The sequence below is a fragment of the Tamandua tetradactyla genome, chromosome 2 (genome assembly GCF_023851605.1).
Source record: "Tamandua tetradactyla isolate mTamTet1 chromosome 2, mTamTet1.pri, whole genome shotgun sequence".
In the NCBI taxonomy this organism is placed as follows: Eukaryota; Metazoa; Chordata; class Mammalia; order Pilosa; family Myrmecophagidae; genus Tamandua; species Tamandua tetradactyla.
In genome coordinates this window covers 206,818,741-206,827,813 of record NC_135328.1, presented here as the reverse complement: position 1 = coordinate 206,827,813, position 9,073 = coordinate 206,818,741, and the positions used below count along the sequence as shown (strand labels likewise).

The following is a 9,073-nucleotide window of genomic DNA, read 5'->3' as shown; positions in this document are numbered from 1 at the left end:
CCCTATAAAGAAGTGTTTAGATGTTTTAAGTGATGATCATAATGATGACAGATTCTAGGGCTCTGTGTAATTTACTCTCTGGCACATCTGTGCTATGTAGTTCTGCAGAAGTTCCACCACTTCCCACAAGCTAGTGAGGGTGAATTTTTTTTTTAAATTTTCATTGATACAGCAACATACAAGCACATACATTCTTAATATACAAACATTCCATACATGGTGTACAATCAGTGGCTTACAATATCATCACATAGTTGTATATTCATCACCATGATCATTTTTTAGAACATTTACATCATTCCAGAAAAAGAAATAAAAAGAAAAAACTCATACATACTATAACCCTTAGTCCTCCCTCTCCTTGCCCACTAGTATTTCCATCTATCCAATATATATATATTTTAATTTTAACATTTGTTCCCCCATTACTTATTTTAATCCATATGTTTTACTCATCTGTCCATACCATAGATAAAAGGAGCATCAGACACAAGGTTTTCACAAAGTGAGGGCGAATTTAAAGACACTCTATAATCCTTATTTTTATATTAACATCATCCTTGAGTGCTCAGAGGAAGTTAAAATTATCATGCTCTCCAGCCTGCAACCCAATTGTTTGCTGGTATGGCCAAAGACTTTTGGGCCTATGCCATAAATGTGTAGGTCTTCTTTCTCCATCCACTCCTTCCTTCTTATTGCGATGGCTCCAGTCATAACTAGGGCTCTATGCTTCTCTTATCTGAATAATTGATCTTCATCCTTCCTGCAATGTTGAAAGAGGAAGTGATTGAACCTCCATATTCTAGTTTCCTCAGCTCTAAAGTGGGATGACTACCGCAAAGGCTTGTGTGAAATTTACATGAGACGCAATAAACTGCTGGCATGTAGTATGCTATTCATTGTTACAAATGGTCTTCCTCTACTGTCCCCCAACAATCCTCGTTGTTGCTACCGAAAGTCAGATGATTCTTGGTCTTTTAGAAATATATTTGCATCTTATTACATTGTCCATATGTTCTATACCTGGCTATCTATGTCAGCTTTATATATCTTCGACCTTAAGTCCAAACAAGCAGAAAACCTGTCGTTGTTAAATATTTATTGGCCCCAGATACCATGCTATTCATTCATTATCTTCCTATCACAGTGAGGAATTATCGAGCACTTCCTACATCATGGGTTTTATGCAAGGAGACCCCTGGAATAAGACTCTAATTCTGCCCATGAGGACCAAACAGACAATAAAGGCATGACAGCTTATTATTCTTATTAAAAATAGCATTTTAAATGTTTGATTGAAGAAATATATTTCATTTAGAAAGATTACAAAATGGAGAAAAAACACAAAAAAATTTTAAATGCCTAAGAAATAACCACTGTTATCTTTTAGAACCTGTCCTTCTAGTCTGTTTTCTATTGGACACATATACATGTTTTACCAAAAGGGGATAATACTGCACATATATTTTTGTAAAGTAATTTTTCAGGCTTTTTTAAAAAAAACATAGTCTATAATAAATATTTTACGCATTATTAAAGATTCCCCCATGGCATATTTAGTGGTGGCTTAGTATCCATTATATGGATGGATTGTGAATTGGTTTAAGCAATCCTCTCATGTTGACTTCCAATTTTTCACCTTATAAACAATGAAATCCTTGTTGGTAACCCTCTGCTCACATCCCTAATTATTTTCTTAGGACCCACAAGTCAAATTTTTGGATCAAAGGAAGAGCACATCCATCAGGGCTAAATTGCCTACTAGAAGCGTCGTACAAATTCACAACTCCACCAACAATATGTGAGGATGCCATAAGAAAGGCTTTTGACCAAGACAATGTTTATGAAAAAAATAATCAAGGAGATAAGTGTTTGCTAAAGGCTCATCTCACTCCAGCTGTGTTTATTGTTGAACTCCATAGCCATGTTCCTTGGACCAAACACTGAAGGGTTCTTTAGACCCTTGGTTTATTTAGTGCCTCTTTCAATGCCCTGAATTTTTGACCCAGGTTTTCATCTGAAGGAAAGGGGATTTCTGGTTAAGACAGTTTCCAGTTTGGAAACTCAACCCAAGCACTTTAGCCCAGTGGGGGCACCCTCTGTGCTTTTAACTGTGGGGAATAAGTAAAAAAGAGATAGGTCAAAAAGAGTCTGAGTCAGAGCTGCGAACTGAAGTGCTTATAAGAAATGAAATAGCAGGATTGGGGTGAAAAAGTCAGGTTTTGAGGTACAAAGGAAAAATAAAAAACAACCCAAGAGTTTGGAATTTCATTCTGACCCGCTCTGATAATATCACTATAGTGACGGTCTCCATAAACAGTTGCAAAATAGCAAGATGAAAAAGAAACAAGCAAGTTCCACCCAGGCAATGTGGAGTTATTTTGGGGATCAAGGCAAAGTCATCTGGGGTAAATATGGAATACAAAAATCTGTTCTTGTAATAATCATCCCCTACTTCTGTGAGGCTGAACAAAGGCTTGGCAAATCGGTCATTTGTGCTAAGAAAAAGCACTGACCCAGCATCTTCAGAGCTGAGGAGGAGGCATGGCCAAAAGAATGGAAATAATGGTTAATAACAGATGCTAGGATTATTCTCCTCACACCCTTGGCCTCTGAGACTCTACTGAGCCTGGTGTGGAGTCAAAGGGTGGAGCAAGTGTATGTTCTTGAAAAGGGTTGGCCTGGTTAAGGGGACCCTAGAGGACTGAGTTTGGTTGCCTGCCCCTGACCTTGATTCCAGGGCCAAAGGGTGGAGGAAAGCATCTTCAAGGCTATGCTCTGTCTCTGGGGCATCAGCATCTGCTGAAGATGACACTGGCCACTTCTGTCCTCATGCTGTTCTCTTTGAACCCCTGATTCAGCAAGCCTTCATCCAAGAAATAGAACTAGTTATTTTTTTCTATCAAAAAAAATTTTTTTTCAGGCAATATACTTGCTGAACTCCTTTCTGACCCTGAAATGCTTACTCTTTGCACTTAACCCTGTGTTCTTCCCTTACTCTCTTTCCTTGCTTGTTTTCTACATTGTTAAATAAGAAGCTTCAATACTGTCTTTAGCAAATGTCCTCAAGGTAATGGGTTTGTTCTACAGCCACAGAGGCTGCCACGAAACCTGGCATATAGTAGGTTCTCTGTAAGTGTCAGCTGATGGGAACTGTTCTAGTTTGCTAGCTGCCAGAATGTAATATACCAGAAACGGAATGGCTTTTAAAAAGGGGAATTTAATAAATTGCTAGTTTACAGTTCTAAGGCCGAGAAAATGTCCCAATTAAAGCAAGTCTATAGAAATGTCCAATCTAAGGCATCCAGGAAAAGATTGGTTCAAGAAGGCCAGTGAAGTTCAGGGTTTCTCTCTCAAGTGGAAGGGCACATGGTGAACACAGAGTCATCTGCTAGCTTATTCTCCTGGCTTCCTATTTCATGAAGCTCCCCGGGAGGCATTTTCCTTCTTCATCTCCAAAGGTCGCTGGCTGGTGGACTCCATTTCTTGTGGCTGTGTCATTCCTCACTGCTCTCTCTCTCTCTCTGAATCACTCTCATTCTCCAAAATGTTTCCTCTTTCATAGAACTTCAGAAACTAATCAACACCCACCCAAATGGATGGAGACATATCATCACCTAATCCAGCTTAACAACCCCTCTTGATTAAATCACAACTCCGGGGAGATGATCCAATTACAGTTTCAAACATACAATATTGAATAGGGAATAGAAGAAATGGCTGCCTTTACAAAATGGGATTAGGATTAAAATGTGGCTTTTCTAGGGGACATACATCATTTCAAACCAGCACAGTAACTAAATCCAAAATTCAATTGGACATTTCTCAAACAGGTCTTAGACAAAGGTCAGTTGTTCATTCATTCATTCAACAAATATTTATTGAGCATCTGCCAGGAATCAGAACCTCTGCCAAGGCCTGGAGCTATAAAATGAACAAGATCCCAGGACCCTGTCCTTATGGAGATTACATTCTTATGGAGATTAGACCCTAATGTCTGAGGAGACTGTTACAGAGTTTTTCTCCTTCTCTGATGACTGGACATAAAACTGCCTCTTCTTGTTTTCTTTGTCTCCCCCCAAGGTATATCAATAATTTTCTGTGTATCAGTCTTCCCACACAAAAATGTATCCTGTTTGAGGGCAGACACTTCGTTTCTGCTCTCCCCACAGTGGGTGATCAACAAATACATCTCAAATCAATCTGTTCAATGGAATCTGCAACCCACTAGCAGAATTTTCTGGCAGAAATTCCAGGGAATGAGCTGAGAGAAACTCCAGAGGGCTATAAAAACAAATCACAACCATCCATGGCTTTACAGTTTACAAAGCAGGTAGGTGCACTGGGCTGGGCATGGGGCATCACCTCTCCAAGGCCTGCTGTCCTCCCTGTAAAATGAAAAGAGTAATGACCAGAAAAGCATATTCTTAAACTTAATCCACTCTTGTGGGTGTGAACCCACTGGAAGTAGACCTTTAGAAGAGGTTACTTCAGTTGAGGTATGACCCAGCCAATCAATATGGCTCTTAATCCTATTCCTGGAATCCTTTACGAGGAGAATGAAATTCAGATAGAGATAGAGATAGAGATAGAGAGAAAGCCACCGAAAGCAAAGGCAGAAGGTCCATGGAACCTGGAAGAGAAGGGAGAGGCCATATGCCGATGCACGTGACAGAGAAGTCCAGGACCAAGGGTAACCCACAGCCATCCTGGAACACCTGTCCGCAGGAAGAAAGCATCGCCTTGATGTTATCTTGATTTGGACTTTTTCCTAGCCTCAAAACTGTGAGCTAATAATAAATTCCCATTGTTTAATGTCAAGCCAAGCACGGTATTTGCTTGAGCAGCCAAGGAAACTAAAACACCTACCTCTGGGGACCTTTGCGATGATTGGATGAGATAAAGTGTATAAGTCGTCCCATCCAGCACCTGGCACATGGTAGATCCTCCATACTTGTGGACAAGCACTATCGTTTATTAGCTAAGCTTTCTGATTCCAGGTGGAGATTATTAACACCATTTAACTGACAAGGAAAACAAGGGTCAAAGAAATTTAGTAATTTTCCCACAGTAGCTCAGGAAGGACTACATCTATCTAGGGAGGTGGCATTCCAAGTAAATGCAGAGCCGTATCTACCACCCCACAGCTGCCAACTCCAGTGGGAAAGAACATCTTATAACCACTTCCTGATCCTTTCCCATTGATCCTTCCTTTGACCACATTTCGGCTTCTCCATTTTCAATCTGTTACCCCGTGCCCCCAGCCCCATCCCTATGGGCAGAGAGGAGCTCTGGGAGAAGCAAGTTCGAGGAGAAGATTTTGCATTGGGTTAGGAGGGAAAGGACAGTCCCCTCCCGCCCACCTTCTACGTCCATTCGAAAGCACTTCCCCCAACGAATTCCCTTAGTTTCCCCGCACTCCACTCCCCTTCCCTACTGCATCATCACTCTCACTCAGCCTTCAAATTCCGACCAGTCAGATGTGATATGCTGTGACACTTGTTAACTTAAACAAATCAGGAAATTTCTCAAAAGTGAGAAGTTCTCAGAATTCTGACTATCCTCCGTAAACTACCATTAACTGAACTTCCATAAAATAACTATAATAGAGTGAGTACAACTGATAATTCATCGAGCATCTCCTCAGTGCAGGGTGGCATCAGAGACAATTTACAGATCTCCAGTCCTCATTTTATAGACAAAAAAGTTTGAGGCTCATGCAGGTAAATGATCCTCTCCCACATCACATAGCTACTAAGTGGTGATGTCCCCGGATTTAAATCCACATCTGTCTGCCTTCAAAGCCCATACTCCTTCTGCAGGCAAAAATATGGAAGAAAAAGTTTGTGCACCTGGCCATCTATCCCAGCATCACTGAAGAAAATTGGAACCATCCTAAAAAATACAAATTCTCATTATAGAGGGTGTGGCCCATAGAATATTTTGCAAATATTGAAATACGATGACACAGAACAGTGCTTATGACAAGTGAAAAATGTAGAATACAAAATATATGTCCATGGTGATTACTATTTAAAACTATGCATGGGACTGGCGTGGCAGCATCAGGGGCCTGGCACCTGAGCTGGGGTCCCAGCTGGGGCAGAGATGCAAAGACCCCCCTGGGCAACAGACCTCTCACCCGGGCCCAGGCCCACACTGAGAGAACTGTCAGAGGGCTACCACCAAGCTGCACGGCCTTTCCTGGAGCTGGAGAAAGGACTGTGGAGTGTGGTGGGAACTGAAAGCGATTTTCTTTCCATGAAGAATTTTTATCAGAATTATTGGAAGCAAAATGGCCCATAGTCTTTCACCAGGTTTCTTCATAGAAGAACTTAATATATATTATTCAAAGCACAGTGCAGAACTTAATTATTGTGAGTTATCCAAGACAGGACAGCCACATGACTTAAGGTTTACATTTCAAGTTATAATGGATGAGAGAATTTCCAGCATCAGAAGGTAGATCAAAGAAGGAAGCAAAAGATGCTGCAGTCAAAGTAGCTGTTGGTATGCTTAATAAAGAAAACAAGGAGGTTAGTTCTTTATCACCACCAACAACAAAGTCAGAAGGGTCATCCATTGGGAATTGCGTAGGCCTTATTAATAAGATTGCCCAGGAAATTATGTAAATTATGAATTCAGGGAGCTGGGCTCAAAAGATTTCATTGTCAATGTGAAATTGGGCAGGAAGGATTTGGTATTGGTACAGGTTCTACTAAATAGCAGACTAATAATTTGCTGCTAAACTTACATATGATCAGATAAATTTAGAAGAAACCTCAGTGGACTGCGCTATCCTTCAGAAAGCTCACCCTTTGTCCTCTATTCTTTCACTGCTGTGTCCAGTGCCTTCAGAAGCATCTCTTTAGTGACCAGCACATCTGCTTCTGAATTACCATTTGAAAATAACTTCTCAACAAATACATCAGGAAGAAAGTACAACAGTGATAGTTTTAAAAATTCTTCATCTTCTATGAACAGTCTCACAAATAACGAAGAGAAGGTAAAAAGAAATTTGGCGGCAAAATTTGATTATTCTGAGATGGAAGCAAACGACCCTTCTATGGACTCAGGTTTGCCAAGGATTTTGGAGAAATAGCACCAACTGGCACCAAAACACAGAAATGATGAGGAGACATGTTATTAGACATGTTAAATATGATAACAATAAGAAAGAGCATTGGCAGCACCTAATCATGTAAATATCATTGGGATGGAATGGATTATGACACTGAGAACAGCATAAATAACTCAAGATCAAAGACTAGATGCCTTGTCATCCCATTGGAATTCTGTGATACAGGTACATTGGAGCAATGGATTGAAAACAGAAGAGACAAGAAATGAGACAAAGATTTGGCTTTGGATTTATATGAACAAATGACGACAGAAGATACTTATAGACGTTCAAAACAGTTAATTCTATAGAGACCTTAAGCCACATAACATGTTTAGTAGATATATTTAAAAATAAAGATTGGAGACTTTAATCTTGTAACATCCTTGAAAACTAATGAAAAGCAGACAGATGACAAAGGAACTTAATGATACATGAGCCCAGACCAGAACAGATGTCTTCAGAAAACTACTGAAATGAAGTGGACATCTTTGCTTTGGGGCTAATTCTTATTGAACTCCTTCACATATGGACCACGTCTAATGAAACAAACAAGATTTTTAAAGACCAAAGGGTTGACTTCTTCCCAGATGTATTTGATAATAAGGAAGAAAATCCTGTACAGAAATTTTTGTCAAAGGAACCCACGGGTGGTGCAGTGATGGCTCAGTGGCAGAATTCTTGCCTGCCATGCCAGAGACCTGGGTTCGATTTCCGGAGCCTGCCCATGCCAAAAAAACAAACAAAAAGACCCACAGAAGGACCTCAGGCACCTGAAATACTGAAGATCTTGAATGAGTGGAAGGTAAAAGAAACAAAACAAAGTATCCTCCTTCGTAAACCTTTAACTATCTAAAATCTGTTAGGGGATATCATAGATAGTTACCGTCTATTTTCATTTTTTCCCTTAACTTTTTCCTACTTTCCAGAAAGGCTTTTATTTTTTGCTCCAAACCATTCTTAACCTTTAAAAAAAAATGCACATGAATATAAATATGCATGTGAAAGAGACAAAAAGGATATATGTTAATAGGATCATAACTATGAGGTAGGATCAGGAAGGATTTTTCCCCTCTAGTTAATAAGCTTTCTATACTGCATTTAAATTATTTTTGTAATTTACAAATTTCAAAAAAAATTAAGCCATTCTGCTCCAAAGGCCTTTAGCTTTGCACATGGAACAGGGCACAAACCAGTGTGCTTTTTTTTTTTATTGCTAACTAGGCAGATGACTTTCTGGAGTCATGTAGCCAGCTCTGGAGACCCATCCATTTCCAGGTCATGACCCTCCCCGTACAAGTCCCAGCGCAAGCAAGTGCTGCGTATTATTCTCACCCACTTCTGTGTCTGTTGGCTTTTGCCATGTTTCAGTCTAGAGCTGTCTGTCCCTTATGGTGTGGCCATTATCACAAGTGGCTATTGAAATTTAAATTAATTAAAGTGAAATAAAATAAAAACCTCAGTTTCTCAGTTGCATTAGCCACATTCCAAGAGCTCAGTAGTCCCTGCAGCTGGTGGACAGCACAAATATACGTTTCCATGACAGCAGAAACTTCTATTAGACAGCCCTGCTCTAGCATCTAGGCTGAGAATATTTCTAAAACACCCGTAAAAGACTCCTCAGCCAATTTTGATCAATAGATTGGTTGGACAATGACTTTTCCATCCTAAAATTCTGCTCTCTCATCCCACCTCTACTCTCTGGAAAGCTCAAAGTTCAAGAAAATTAAGGATGGCTTCTCCCCCACAAAAAAGGGGGGCTCTCCCCATTATAATGATTTAAAAATGATTCCCACCTCTGAATTGTATACTTGGAAGTGATTTAAACGGGAATGTTCTATGTTTCCACAATAATTTTTTTTAAGTACTTGACAGAGTGGTGAAGATTGATCAGGCAGGGTGGAAGAGGGGGGATGGTTAATTAGAGCATCATTTTTTTTATTATGAATGTTA

At 39.9% G+C, this 9,073-nt stretch overlaps 2 pseudogenes; both read left to right on the top strand.

Moving 5' to 3' along the window:
* Positions 1-6,003: 6,003 nt before the first annotated feature.
* Positions 6,004-7,102, top strand: LOC143674819 (interferon-induced, double-stranded RNA-activated protein kinase pseudogene; annotated as a pseudogene).
* A 119-nt stretch (positions 7,103-7,221) lies between these two features.
* On the top strand, positions 7,222-7,976 carry LOC143674820 (interferon-induced, double-stranded RNA-activated protein kinase pseudogene; annotated as a pseudogene).
* The last annotated feature ends 1,097 nt before the right edge of the window (positions 7,977-9,073 follow it).